Raw genomic sequence first — 14,376 nt, 5'->3', positions numbered from 1 at the left:
CTTTACACAATATCGACTGTCTCATCTACACTCTCGGCCAAACTGTCTGTCCCATTCTGCAGATATGGTCTACCTTGCTCCACTTGCCAGGATTTATACAACTTCAGATCCAATCTTCAAGAGAGTCCAGGACTTCATCCCATGTTCCCCCCATGCAAGTTATATCCTCAAACTTACCCCCCCCCCCCTTTTTTTTTGTTCCTTGTGTGTTGTTGTATTTATGTTATATGACAGATGTAAGGTCACCCAGGTCCCCTGGGGTTCCCAAGCTCAGAGGATGACTCGCGGGGCCCTGACACCCTGCCCAGGAAATTTGCCACCGTTAAGCCCCTGTTCACACAGGGGCGTCTTGTCGGGCGACTTAGCTGCCTGACAAGTTGCGTTCCGTTCTGTACAATGGAACCGTTCTAATAGGAATGACTCAAGTCGCTCTGACTTACAAACAGGTTCCTGTACTACTTTGGGACGACTTCAAGGCAACTTGCATTGACTTCTATACAGAAGTCATTTTGCAAGCCGCCGCTGAAGTCGTGTGCAGGTCGCCTTACAGAGTCGCGCTGCAAGTCGGGCTGCCCCTGTGTGAACCGGGGCTTAAGGGACATTAAAAGCTGTCCCCTGCTGGTCCATGTTATTCTATCAGCCTCTAATAACACATAGCATACGATCAGCCAGAGCTAAACTCCCCGTTCTACACCTACACTATTAACCATTTTCTATAGTTCCTATAACACCAGCCTTTCACAGCCTACATTCGCCTAACTCAAGTTTTTGAGGAAGCTACCCCTGCTGGTCATCCTCGGAGCTGCATCAGGGCTATGACCATAAGATAACATTAATTTTATCAGGAATCCTCTTCTATCGCACCTGTCTGCAGTATTTACTTGTCTAATGTATGCCCTATATATAACTACAATACACATTCTTCTAATGGGGATAGTACAGGACATTGCCATTGGTAGAGGTTCGGCAGTACGAAATGGCATTTTTTTTTTTAAATCCATGAAAGTGTATTTCTTCCAAAAAATTGCATTTGAAAGTCCGCTGCGCAAATACCGTGTGACATAAAGTATTGCAACGGTCACCATTTTTTTCCCTAGGGTCTCTGCTAATATATATATATATATTGATATATCTATATATATATATATATATACACACACACATACATATATATATATATATATATATATATATAACCCCCAAACATTATATATATATATATATATATATATATATATATATATATATATATTAAATGTTTGGGGGTTCTAAGTACTTTTCTAGCAAAAAATATTGATTTAACTTGTAAGCAACAAGTGTCACAAAAAGGCTTAGGCATGAAGGAGTTAAAATCTGTATTTTTTTTCTAGAAATAGCTGTAACACCCCCCCCCCCCCCCAACCCCCTCTCCCGCTGCCGAAAACAAGTATGAATTTTCTAAAAGCACAGACCATGGAGACTAAAATGATGGCAGTTGCAATTTATTTATGTTGCACAATATTTGCGCAGGCATTTATCAAACCAATATTTTCAGGAAAATAAAAACAGCAAAATTAATTTTAGTATAAACAAACACAATATACCGTAATACCCAATTTTTTTTGGTAGAATATAAAAGGGGTGCGTCAAGAGATATCAAACTTGTCAAGCCTTAAAATTGTACACGCCCATAAAATTGCAATAAAAAGTTTCTCAAAGTCCATAGGTGACACTAGTTAATTTTGAATGATGGTGCTAAATTTATAGCTCTCATGCCAATATTCGCAGGGATACCTCACATGTGTGGCGCAATTTACGTTTACATACACATACGTGCCCTATGCTGCGTATTTGAATGAGGGTGTACACGGGTGCACTTTTTTAATAATTTTATTTATTTTATGTCTTTTTTATTTTTTTACTTTTTAAATTTACCTTTATTGCTTTAACCACTTCAGCTCTGGAAGATTTACCCCCCTTCATGACCATTTTTTGCATTGCGTTAATTTAACTGACAGCTGCGCGGTTGTACCCAAATAAAATTGATGTCCTTTTTTTTCCTCACAAATAGAGCTTTCTTTTGGTGGTATTTGATCGCCACCTCCTGTGGTTTTTATTTTTTGCGCTATAGACAAAAAAAAAAGAACGACAATTTTGAAAAAAAGAATATTTTTTTACTTTCTGATATAAAACATAACCATTAAAAAAATGGAAAAAAAAAATCAAATTTCTTCATCAATTTAGGCCAATATGTATTCTGTTACATAATTTGGTAAAAAAAATCCCAATAAGTGTATATTGATTGGTTTGCGCAAAAGTTATAGCGTCTACAAAATAGGCGATAGTTTTAAGGCATTTTTATTATTAATTAGTTTTTTTAATTAGTAATGGGAGCGATCTGTGATTTTTATCGTGACTGCGACATTATGGCGGACACATCGGACACTTTTGACACCATTTTGGGACCAGTGTCATTTATACAGCGATCAGTGCTATAAAAATGCAAAATGTAATTTTTTTTTTCTAGTAGTAATGGTGGCAATCAACGACTTATAGCAGAACAGCAATATTATGGCGGACAAATTGAACACTAACTGACACTTTTGACCCTTTTTTGGGGACCAGTGACATTAATACAGTGATCAGTGCTAAAACTATGCACTGTCACTGTACTAATGACACTGGCTGGGAAGAGGTTAACATCAGGGGTGATCAAAGGGTTAACTGTGTGCCTAGCTAATGTTTCAGTGTAGTGGGGGAGGTGCTTTTACTAGGGGAAGGCATAAATCAGTGTTTCTGCTTTACAGGAACACAGGATCCATGCCTTCTGTATTGACAGAATGACACTCTGCCTTGTTTACATGGACGCCCTCCCAGAATAAGCCGACCGCGCTGTAGCCATCTTTCGGCTATGGCCCAGTCGGCATGTGGTTACACACCACGGCCTACCTGAGTATTGTTGCTGACCATGTCCATCCCTTTATGACTACAGTGTCCCCATCTTCTGATGGCTCCTTCCAACAGGATAATGCACCATGTCACAAAGCTCCAATCATCTCACCACTGGACAATGAGGTCCCTGTACTCCAATGGCCTCCACAGTCACCACATCTCATCCAATAGAGCACGTTTGGGATGTGGTGGAACAGAAGATTTCCATCATGGATATGCAACCAACAAATCTGCAGCAAGTGCTGCTGCTGCTTTATTAACCATGTATAATAATTATTATTATTTTTATCATTATATATATTATTTATTTAGTAGTAGTAGTAGTATTGCAATAATAATAATAATAATAATAATAATAATAATAATATGCCCTGTTTGCTGTTACCTAGTAAATGTCACCAGATATAATAGTATCCCATGTAATATCCTTTTATAAGCACTAGATGGCACTATAGTCTTTTTTTAATAAAGATTGTTTTCATTAAAACACTTTGTTACAATTAAAAAGTAAAATACAAAAAGGTAAATAGTACTAGTTACAATAAAGATTTAGTTACAAAAAAATCACAATAACATTTTGTTGTATTGAATACAATGATATTTAAAGTGACACTAAACTCTGGTTTAAAAAGAAAATATATCCATCTGCATTTACTACAAATTACATTTTTCCCTCTTTCTTCCTATTTGAATCTTGGAAAATAAAGACATACATATTCCAATCACCCCTATATACCCCCCCCCCCCACCACCACCACCACCACCACACACACACACTAATAAAAGTCATATAATCCATTAGTATAGACTGATGAGGTGAGAAAGTCACAGGTTGGGGCAGCACAGTGGTGTAGTGGGTAGCACTTTCGCCTAGTAGCAAGAAGGGTTACTGGCTCAAATCCCAACCACGACCCTGCCTGGAGTTTACATGTTCTCCCTTTGCCTGCGTGGGTTTCCTCCGGGTACTTCAATTTCCTCCCACATTCCAAAGACATGCTGGTAGGTTAATTGGATCCTGTCTAAATTGTCCCTAGTATGTATGAATGTGAGTTAGGGACCTTAGATTGTAAGCTCCTTGAGGGTAGGGACCGATGTGAATGTACAATGTATATGTAAAGCGCTGCGTAAGTTGACGGCGCTATACAAGTACTATAGAAATAAGGCGCAGCGCTAATCATTACATCAAAAGTCTGCAAATATTAAAAAATAAAGTGCAACGCTAATCATTACATCAAGGTCACAAATATAACAATGAAACCCTAAAAGAATCCATTAAAAACAGTCTTTAAAAAGTATCCAGTGAATGACCCGTTAAGACCACCTAAAAGTGTGCTTCACCCCCATCCTGCCCAGGCCAATTTTCAGCTTTCAGCCCTGTCGCACTTTGAATGAGAATTGCGCGGTCATGCAACACTGTACCCATGTGAAATGTTTATCATTTTTTTCCACACAAATGGATCTTTCTTTTGGTGCTATTTAATCACCACTGCATTTTTTTTTTTGCTAAAAAAACTAAAAAATACCAAAAATTTTGGTAAAAATTTTTTTTCTTAGTTTCTGTCAGTAAATTTTGTAAATAGGTAATTGTTTTCCTTCACTGATGTGCGTTGATGAGGCTGCACTGATGGGCACTGATAAGGCTGCACTGATGGGCACTGATGAGGCTGCACTGATGGGCACTGATAAGGCTGCACTGATGGGCACTGATGAGGCTGCACTGATGGGCACTGATGAGGCTGCACTGATATGCGGCACTGATGAGCACTGATATGCGGCACTGATGAGCACTGATAGGCAGCACTGGTGGGCACTGATAGGTGGCACTGGTGGGCACTGATAGGCAGCACTTACGGGCAATGATGGGCGGCACGGATAGGCAGCCCTGATGGGCATTGATGAGCGGCACTGATGAGCACTGATGGGCAGCACTGATGAGCAGGCACTGATGGGCACTGAAAAGCAGCACTGACTGGCATCACTGATGGGCATTGATTGGTGGCACTACTGGGGCTATATGCCGCTGATCGGCTCTCTTCGCCTCGCACTGACAGAGTGTTAGGCGAGGAGAGCCGAAAAACGACACTTCCGTGTTTACATGTTCAATCACAGCCGATCACATGGTCATAGGCTCTTTATCCAGATTGGTGCCGTGTTCTAAGAACACGACGCGACCGCGATTGCCACGCTGTGCGCCTCTGGTGGTGCGCGAGATCTGTGACACTGGGGAGACGTCATATGACATCGCCCCAGAATGAGAGGGGATCCCGTCCGTTGTCATTTTACTATACGGCAGGCGGGAGGTATTTAAACATGTGATGCACACAAGAGAAGATATCCTACACCTTCAATCTGCACACACAGCCTCTTACCACATAACATTGACCACCAGGATCAAGCGGTCAAAAAGCACTCATATGTCATATAGCGATGGCCAGACTTCTGGGATCCCACTCCACTGGTACTTATATGCTGTAACACACTCCCAGGAAAAAGGGAGAAGTGAAGGTTTAAGTCTCCAGAATATATAAATCAAAAACTAAACAAAACCGCCTCATAGTGTAGCAAAGCCTAGTTCACATATTTAATAAAACTTAATGCACTCACATAAGTCAAAGCGGACTCAGCATAGCAAATAGTGTTAAAAGTTTCAAGCCAACACGATGGCAGCAGTCCGTTATGCGATGACATCATGTGCTGTAGCTCCACCCTACGCGTTTCATCATTAAAAGATGTCACAGGGACTCCTCTGACAATGTCTCTTGATATGCTGAATCCGCTTTGATCTTTTACATCTTTCCCTTGATGGCGACGTAACGGAAATATGCGGCCTTTGGCTTCAAGGGGTTGTACCGGGGTGATGCCTGCAGCTGCATGCATTACCCCAGTACTGATTTTAAGTGCAGACAGTTGGCTTTCTTTTAATAACAACTGATGCAGCTAATCTGCTGTTATTACGAGCAGCGGGAGGGGATGCCCCCCCCTCCGCTGCCTTCCAACGCTTGCCCACACATCCACCTGCTGGCCAGAGACCCGAAACGGCTTTGATCAGGTCTCAAAAATAGTTTACTAAAAACCTAAAGGGGTTGTAAACCTTTGTGTTTTTTCACCTTAATGCATCCTATGCATTAGGGTGAAAAAGTACCTGGCAGTCACCGGCCCCCCATCCCCCCATTTTACTTACCTGAGCCCCTTCATCTCTTCGGCAGGGACGCGCTGTCCCTCTCTCCACGGGGTCGCAGCTCTTGATTGGATAGATTGATAGCAGTGCAGCCATTGGTTCCCCCTGCTGTCAATCAAATTCAATGATGCGGGTGCCAGGGGGCGGGGCCGACTCCGGCATTCATGTCTGTGGACGCAAATGCTGGACTCGGGAGCGCGCCCGCAAGGTAACCCCCTCGGGAAAGCGCTTCTTCTAGGGGGTTATCTGATGCGGGGACGAGCCGCGAGAGCCATCAGGGGGACCCCAGAAGAGGATTTTCGGGGCCACTCTGTGCAAAATGAGCTGCACAGTGGAGGTAAGTATGATATGTTTGTTATTTAAAAAAAATAAAAACCTTTACAATCACTTTAAAGGCTCCAGATTTAAAAAAAAATGACAGTATTCAAAACAGCCAAACTTGCCGTTTTGAATGCTTTTAAGTGCGAAGGAGGGATTTGGGGTCTTATAGATCTCTCCATAAAGAGTACCTGTCACTGCCTATTACTGTCACAAGGGATGTTTACATTCCTTGTGACAGCAATAAAAGTGATCAAAAATAAAAAATGTAAAGGGACAGTATAAAAAAAAAAAAAAAATTTAAAGAGCCCCATCCCTCCGTGCTCGCGCACAGAAGCAAACGCATATGTAAGTCGCTCCCACAAATGTAAAGAATCGCCGCAATACCTTACACATTAGAGCAAGAGCAATAATTCTAGTGCAAGACCTTCTCTGTAACTCTACACAGGTAACCTGTAGAAATTTTTAAAGCACCGCCTATGGAGATTTTTAAGTACTGTAGTTTGTTGCCATTCCACGAGTGTGCGCAATTTTAAAGCGTGACATGTTAGGTGTCTATTTACTTGGCGTAACATCATCTTTCACATTATACAAAAAAACTGGGCTAACTTTAATGTTTTGTTTTTTTTTTTTGATTCATGAACGTGTATTATTTCCAAAAAAATTGCATTTGAAAGACCGCTGCGCAAATGCAGTGTGAGATAAAATATTGCAACAACCGCCATTTTATTCTCTAGGGTCTCTGCTAAAAAATATATATATAAATGTTTGGGGGTTTCTTAGTAATTTTCTAGCAACAAATGTCAGAAAAAGGCTTAGGCATGAAGTTAAGCACACTTTCAGGTGGTCTTAATGGGTTCGATGCCCTACTGATTGACACTATCCACTGCTCCAAAGTCAACGTCATTTGCCCTACTGACACCGCCCACTGGCCTACGGACATCATCCACTGTTCTACTTACTGACACCATCCTCTGCCCTACTGACATCAATTACTGCCCTGCTGACATTGACCACTTATACTTTTAAAGTGAAATTTGTTTTATCATATTTTTTTAATTTTTCCTATTTATTTATTTTCTAGTGAATTTCTTTTTTTTTTTTTTTTTTTAAAGGGGTACCTAACCCCAGTGATCTTTGATCTCTTTTATGTTGCTTAGGTAGATCTCAAAGTTGCCTACTCCTGCTTTAGGGTGGTACTCAACCCTGATGGGGCTGCTGACATCACATCCAAGATGGCAGCATCCAACAGTAGTCTTGGGGCTTGTGGATGTCCACACAAGGGGGAATTTTACTGGTAATAAAAGAAGAATAAAATATATTTAAATGGACAAACAGTATATTCTTATGAGAAGATTTAGTTGAAATGAATGTCGTGTGGCGACAGGGTCTCTTTAAGGATATTGTCAAACCAGCCAACTAGTTACAGCAAATTGAGAGATCTATAATAACTTTCATCATTGTGAGTGTACAATAAGAAACGGCTCAGCAAACATTTGTTCCCAGATAGGAGAAAGAAATCAGACATTTTATTGCCCGTTACATGACTGTGTACACAATATAAAGTGGAAGGACACAAGAGGGGAGATACGTTGTAACAAGTTAGCGCATTTTTATTTCTTTATGAGCTTCAGTATTTTTCTTTCATGTAATACATCCTCACCTAGACCAGTATATATTAACTTACACCAATCAGTCACAACTTTAAACTTTATGAGCAACCACCTAACATGGAGTACATCCCCCTTTTGCCACCAAAAAACCCTGACCCATTGAGGCATGGACTTCATTAGACCTCTGAACAGGGCTGGTGCAAGGATTTTTGACACCCTAGGCGAAACCTCATTTTGCTGCCCCCCCCCCCTTGGTTCCACCCCTGACTCTACCCCCTTAGCCCTGCCCATGTATACCCTAGGTTTTTAATGAAGTGCCCATCAAATGCAGCCCACCAGCTCCCATCAAATGCACCCTCACCAGCGCCCATCAATGCAGCCTTACCAGCGCCCATCAATGCACCCTCACCAGCGCCCATCAATGCAGCCTTACCAACGCCCATCAAATGCAGCCTACCAACGCCCATCAAATGCAGCCAACCAGCACCCATCAAAGTCACCCTCACCAGCGCCCATCAAATGCACCCTACCAGCGCTCATCAATGCAGCCTCACCAGCGCCCATCAATGCAGCCTACCATCGCCCATCCATGCAGCCTACCAGCGCCCATCAATACAGCCTCACCAGCGCCCATCAATGCAGCCTACCATCGCCCATCCATGCAGCCTACCAGCACCCATCCATGCAGCTTACCAGCGCCCATCAATACAGCCTCACCAGCGTCCATCAAATGCAGCCTACCAGCACCCATCCATGCAGCCTACCAGTGCCCATCAATGAATGTTTGCTTGCTTCCATGCATTCAGGATTCGGGACACAGACACAGTCCTCCGCCTCTGACACTATGTGCGATCGGAGCGGCAGCTGCCTGCTGATGCTGAGACTTAGTTGCTTGCTGCAGAAAAAAAGTAGGAACACCAGTGGCTGGGTGCCCTAGGCAGCAGTGCGCCCTAGTTTGCCTAGTGGTAGCACCGGCCCTGCCTCTGAAGGTATGCTGTGGTATCTGGCACCAAGCTGTCAGTAGCAGATACTTTAAAGTGGTTGTAAACCCTTACAGACCACTTTTCCCTTACAGGTAAGCCTATAATAAGACTTACCTGCAGGTACTGGAAATATCTACTAAACCTGCACATTATCGGCGCATGCGCACTTTAGAAAGGGCGCGATCGCGCTGTTTCTATAGGGCCCGTGACCACCAGCTCCCACGCGCATGCACGGGAGGGACGTCACGCGACTCCGGCCAGTCACAGAGCCGGAGTCTGCGGCCCCGTAAGGAAGAGGGTGAAGATGGATGCTTCCACCAGCAGGTACTTTGCGGGCTTCGTATGCAATGCATACTAGCCCATTATGCTTTTACTTTGCAGGGTAATAAAGAGTCCTTTTTAAGTCCTGTAAGTTGTGAGGTGGGGCCTCCATGGATAGGACTTGTTTTTCCAGCACATCCCACAGATGCTCAATTGGACTGAGATCTGGAGATTTTGGATGCCAAGTCAAAACCTCAAACGCATTGTTGTGTTCCTCAAACCATTCTTGAACCATTTTTGCAGTGTGGCAGGGCGCATTACACTGCTGAAAGAGGCAATTGCCATCAGGGATCATCTCTCTGGGTCCCCCCTGCTGACCACTTGGATTCACTGGATGGAGAGTTCCTGCTTGTCCTTCCTTTGTGAGGAGATTGAAGGTGTTGTCCCCACTGAGTGGATATCTACATATAAGCTGATTTATAGCTTGCCTTTGGTAAGCGTGCATTTTTATAGGTGGTGGATTTTTCACTGGGTGTTTGTCAGTGAACTTCTAATAATCACCATTTGAACATTGATTTGGCTTCAGGGATTTCTTTTCTTCTAATCATCGTCATCCATTTTTACAATTTCAAGTCACAATTGATTTTTGTTTCTTATCATTCAACAACGATTTGGTTTTGGGACTTTTTTTCTCTGTCTTATTACATAATTTTTTATTTGAATTCATTATTTTTTCGGTCACTCTAAATGATTGATTTCTCAAATATTTTCATTTAATTTTGTATTTTGTGGTCTCACTCACAGTAGCATACTAATTCAATCCTGTAGCGCGGTTCCTTTAGATTATTTTGCCTATAGGGATTGTTGTTGAATACACATGAAGGGGTGTACTTGGCCACCAACAGTGTTCAGGTAGGTGGTACATGTCAACTAACATCTACATTAATGGCAGGACCCAAGGTTTCCCAGAAGAACATTGCCCAAAGCATCACACTGCCTCCACCTGCTTGTTTTCCTACCATACTGTATCCTGGGCCATCTCTTCCCCAGGTAAGTGATGCACGCACACCCACGTGATGATAGTGATTCCTCAGACCAGGCCACTTTCTTCCATAGTGCCGTGGTCCAGTTGTGATGCTCACATGCCCATTGTAGGTGCTGTTGGCTGCAGACACAGGTTACCATGGGCCCCCTCGCTGGTCTGCGGCTACGCAGTTCCATACACAACAAGCTGCCATGCCCATTTTTTCTGCTTTCAACACATCAATTTCAGAAACAACATGTTCACTTGCTGCCTAATATATCCTACCCACTTTCAGGTGCTATTGTAAAGAGATAATCAATCTTATTCACTTTACCTGTCAATTGTCATAAGGTTATGGCTGATCAGTGTATTCCATTCTAAAGATTTATTTTTAAAGGCAAATAAAAATAAATGCATGTATGCTATCTGATTCCTGTATTAAAATTTAGTGTGAAGTTTTTTTTCGTTTTTAATTATTTTGTTAAATTTTACCTGGTGAACCTTTCATAGGGTGACAACGGTGCTCCTGCAGGTTCTTATTGCAGAAGCAGCATTGTCACCCTGATCTGGGTGCTCCCGACATGACAATGCAAAGGTAGATAGCACAATGTGGACATTACCTAGGGTGATCTGCATGCAAATACAGCCTGCCTAGGACCGCCCTCTCCTCCAGACTGACACCCACCCATCAAGGCATCTTGATATTTCCACAACTCCTCAGAAGAGCCAGCTCTCTGCTTACATCAGGTCTGAAGACTCTTGAGAGGAGTACTGTGGGATACAGGCAGCAAAAAAAAAATGACAAGAGTTTTAATTATTTCTTACTCCAAAACCTTTAAATTACTTTCAGGCTTCAAGCATCCCCTGCAATAATTAGCATATCTACAGCTCAAGTTGTGTTGATATGGACCATAATGTAAGAGGTCATCAGCATATTTAAAATCCCAGGGCTGCTCCAGATGACAAAATTATTTCCAGTAAGAATAATTAAAATTAAACTAATAACAATAATGGCGAAAGAAGAAATGCAAACAGTGAAAGTTGTGCTTACAATAATGCTCACAAGAATGCTCCTTACATTGGTGGCACATACAGAAGTGCCGTTACATTAGTGATCAGTGAAATACTTGGGAGAAGGTTCCCCTTACATTGATGGTCATTTGGGAAAAATGCTTCTTACATTAGTGGTCATTGTGAAAAATGTTCCTCATATTGGTGATTAATGGAAAGAATGCTCCTTACATTGGTAGTCAGTGGGAAGAATGTTCCTTACATTGGTGGTCCCTGCGAAGTATGCTGCTTATATGTTAAATGTGAAGAAGGGACCTTATATTGGAGGTCGTGGGGAAGAATGTCTGTTCCACTAGTGGACAGTTGGGAAGAATGCTCCTCACATCAATGATCATTGGTAGTATGCTCCTTATATCGGCGATTAATGGGAAGAATGCTCCTTACATCAGTGATCATTGAGGGTATGCTCCTTACATTGGTGAATTATGGGAAGAATGCTCCTCACATTGGTGATTAGTGGGAAGAATGCTCCTTACAGATAGCTAAAAACATCATTAGAATCCATGGTTTCTTATCTGAGAGGTAGAAATTTCTCATTGCTCAAGGAAACCATAGCAACCTCTGGAAGAACCCTACTAGAGAAAGGCTGCCCTACTCTATCAAAAACAAAATCAGATACATTTCAATTGCAAAAACACTATTATAGGTTGATGGCCACTACTTATCCACCGTTCCCTGCCTGTACGTTGCTCATCCACCCAACTTCACTGTCCCTGCAATGGCCAACATCTTTAATTTTCCTCCATTGCTCCTTCCACTTGCTCTAGGCAATCCTCCGTACATATTAATAGTGTATTCAATGGGAAGGCAAGTACAAATCATGCTCCTTGTACGGTGACAGCACCAGGTGTGCCTCTTAGTCCCGCCTGGATCTTGGAGACGTTATCTTGTGGCTGTTTCCTGATGTGCTATCCTGTTAATGATTCAGCTTTTTGTCTGGGTTCTGACTCCCATTTTTCTGCCTGCACTTAATTTGTGTGCCTCCAGCCCTGACCTTGGAATGTTTATGTGTAATGGCCGGGTTCCCAGGAAGCCGGGCAAACCTTACCATTCCTACTACAAATACTCAGTACTCTTAATCATTGACTCCATTGAGAGCAAGGGTCTGCACTCAGAGGACCCACTTCCTGGGAATTGATAAATTTCCATGTCAAGTGGAAGGGCCACACATGAAGAAAAAGGGGAAATCATTACACATTCACTATAAAGCACATCTTCATCTTTTGAGACTCCACCAAGAGTTCCAAGCTGCATAATTAGCCAGTGAACCAAGGCTACATCCTGCAGTTCCTGATGAGCTCCCTGAGCCTGGGGTTCTAAAGCTGGATATAGATGGATTGAAATTGGTCCAGTTTGGCAGGGACCAGCCAAATTTCGATCCATCTACCGATACCAACACTGATACTTATCCATACTTGCATTGGTCCAGCTTGGATATCCCATACCTGGCTAATCCCTGTGGATCCTCACTGTCTTATGGGTCTCAGGTCAGTCACTCAGCATGGGTGCTATACACAGAATGCCGTAATGAATGCAAAGCATTGTCTGATTGGATGAGATGGAGATTGTGATGTCACCACCCGGCCTCTTCTCCTTGTCCAATCAGGGAACGCTTTGCATTCATTCAAAAAAAAAAGCAAGGCGTCCTGTGAATGGCACTCATGCCAAGCGACCTATCTGAGACCCGTAAGATAATTAGGATCCACCCACAGGGATCAGCCAAGCTGGACCAATGTAAGTATGCAATACACATCATACCATGAGTTCAGCTTTAATTGTATTTTGAGTAGAGGGTGAATAGCATGGGGCCATGTATAGTTACAGTTTACCAACCTTTGCTGTCTGGATGAAGAGTCAGAGTTGTCCAGTTCCTCTGCCAGTCTCCTTTCTTCTCTGCAAGTTTCTAACTACCGTCAGAAAATTATTGTAGGCTCTTCTGATCTGGATTACATTTGTGTGTATCATGTACTATATTGTCTATCCATCGCATTGTACAGTACTAGCTTGATGGCAACCAGCCCTGTAAGCATTGTTAGGAGGATCTTAATCACATGAGCAATGACAGTGGGGCTTCTACAATGCAGTCAGCTAGTTTCTATTCCTAGTTAAGGGAAGTGATGGTTTAGGTTAAAGTTTAAAAATGTTGTGTAGATATGTGTCTCTTTGTGTCTGTGTTTATCATGTCACTTACAGCTCAACAAATCAACTAATTCCCAACATAGAGCGAATTGCTTTATACAACTCTACTTAGAACTCCACAACATCCACACATAATCACATAACCCTATTCCATCCACCCAAGATAATCAAGCTTTCCCGGAGAAACACGAATTGCCTAAAATATCCCCTGGCCCAACTTACCTCGCTTTCCTCACCCTTCTCTATACAAGTTATCCATGCATCTCTCCAGAACCTTCCTTTACACAAATCCCCTGGACCACATGGTTTTGGCATTGCATACTTTAAAGATTACAAAGAACTACAGTCAACCTAAGTTGTTTATAAAACTACTGCCCACTCTGGTACCTTTCCAAATGAAGCTTTAGAAGCTTTAATAGTTACTATTTCTAAACCAGGCAAAGCTCAGACACTCCCTGCTAATTACAGCCCAATGTCATTGCTCATTGCAGATATTCAAATGAATACCCAGCTCATTATTATCCGTCTAGATGGCATTCTCCTATAGCTGATCAATCTGGACCAAGTGGAGTTTGTAAAAGGCCACCATGCCCCCAGATGGAATCGAGAATTTTTTAAAATTATTGCTTGGGTTGTAGGCTAGTCAGATATCTCCTCTGCTGCCTTCCCTGGATATGGAGAAGACATTTGACCATCGGTGATACATCTGAGAGGTACTCCTTAAATTTGTCCTCACAGTCCTAATTGGTTCAGGAAGTCAGGCTTTATATTCCTTTCCTTGTGCCAGGAACTTCAAATCAAGCCGGTTATCTACAGCTTTTAAAAGTACCAATGGCACTAGACAATGGGAGTCCCTGC

General features: G+C 42.4%; 1 protein-coding gene across 2 annotated transcripts in view; it reads right to left on the bottom strand.

Annotated features, from left to right (window-relative positions):
• Window positions 1-13,872, bottom strand: part of LOC141131303 (aquaporin-7-like) — a 75,588-nt gene extending 61,716 nt beyond the window's left edge. Inside the window, exon 1 of one of the 2 annotated variants that reach the window (XM_073618441.1) lies at window positions 13,741-13,872. The gene's annotated coding sequence lies outside the window, so the exon portion shown is untranslated. Of the gene's footprint in view, window positions 1-13,212; window positions 13,429-13,740 lie in introns of those variants that run through there. The other variant, XM_073618433.1, reaches the window with a different exon arrangement.
• Window positions 13,873-14,376: the final 504 nt, after the last annotated feature.

Source organism: Aquarana catesbeiana, linkage group LG01 (genome assembly GCF_042186555.1).
Source record: "Aquarana catesbeiana isolate 2022-GZ linkage group LG01, ASM4218655v1, whole genome shotgun sequence".
In the NCBI taxonomy this organism is placed as follows: Eukaryota; Metazoa; Chordata; class Amphibia; order Anura; family Ranidae; genus Aquarana; species Aquarana catesbeiana.
Note: the sequence above shows the minus strand (reverse complement) of the source record. Positions and strands in the feature narration are given on the sequence as shown.